The sequence below is a fragment of the Orycteropus afer genome, unplaced genomic scaffold (genome assembly GCF_000298275.1).
Source record: "Orycteropus afer afer isolate SDZICR_OR568_19922 unplaced genomic scaffold, OryAfe1.0 scaffold00068, whole genome shotgun sequence".
In the NCBI taxonomy this organism is placed as follows: Eukaryota; Metazoa; Chordata; class Mammalia; order Tubulidentata; family Orycteropodidae; genus Orycteropus; species Orycteropus afer.
In genome coordinates this window covers 1,741,231-1,742,350 of record NW_006921655.1, presented here as the reverse complement: position 1 = coordinate 1,742,350, position 1,120 = coordinate 1,741,231, and positions in this window count along the sequence as shown.

The window sequence follows — 1,120 nt, the reverse complement described above, 5'->3', positions numbered from 1 at the left end:
GGGAGGCCCAGTGAGGCTGGGCTGGGATGCAGAACTCTGTCAAGGATGAGGGGTTGGGGCAACAGCAGGCTGAAGCCTGAAGGTGTTTCTCCAAGTCAGCATGGATAGTTCTCACTCTCCAGCTGTGGCTTTTAAACCCTGCCAGGGCTGCTGCTCACTCCTCACATTTGGAGGATTCAGTAGGGAGGGTCTTTGAAAGGAAATGCCAAGCTCTCATTGAAACCTGCTGAGAGCCATTCTTCCTCCACAGCCCAACCAAGACTGACCCTCTGGAAGGGGGGAGGCCAGATACGTAGTTCCATGTTTCATGGAAGCTGACCTGGTCCCATCCCAAGTAGCAAGAAGTTCAATGGGACTAAGGGACTCAACCCTTGTGATACTGTCAGGATACCTCAGTGATCAGAAGAGCCCTTGGAAACCAGCAGCCTCCTGGGTCTCACACCTTTCTGGGCTCTTTATCTTTCTTTTAACCTCTCTTTGGGGAGCTTATCTGGGCTGGAATTGGGCTGTGAGCTCTGTCCCAACCTGCTCCTGCTCTTACACTCACCAGTCTGAACAGAGCTTCTTCAAGTCCAGGCAGAGAGGCTGCTAGGAGTGAATAGGAGAAAGTGGGATGGTGAGCCTCGAAGCATCCCTAAATTGCAGGTGGTCCCTCTTTAGAAGCAGGCTCCGGTGCTCTCTCCATCAGGAAACAATAATCCTTTACATCTCTGCACTTTTTGGTTTACAGAGTCCTTTCACACCCCCTGTCTCCTTGTAATCTCTCACCCTTTTACTATGGGGGAGCCTGCAGTTGGCTAGGTTCTTCTCAGTTTACAAGTAAACACATTGAGACTAAGGTAAGTGATTTACCCAAGGTCACATGGCTAGTAAGTGGCAGAGCTGGTTTTCTGATTTATCCCACCACTATACTTCCCCATCTCCTCCTGGCCACCTGCCTCGGGGACACTGGCCTGGGGCTGTCTTGGTCCTTCAGTTCTAGCAGCCTCCTCCAACCTGCCTTCTCATGTGTCTATGACTAAACAAGCCCACTTCCCCTTTTAGGCCTCCATTTCCAGAGAGAACTAGATTCTGAGCAAACTCCAGAGTTGCTCCCCCATGTCCTCTGTGCTAAGGCTTC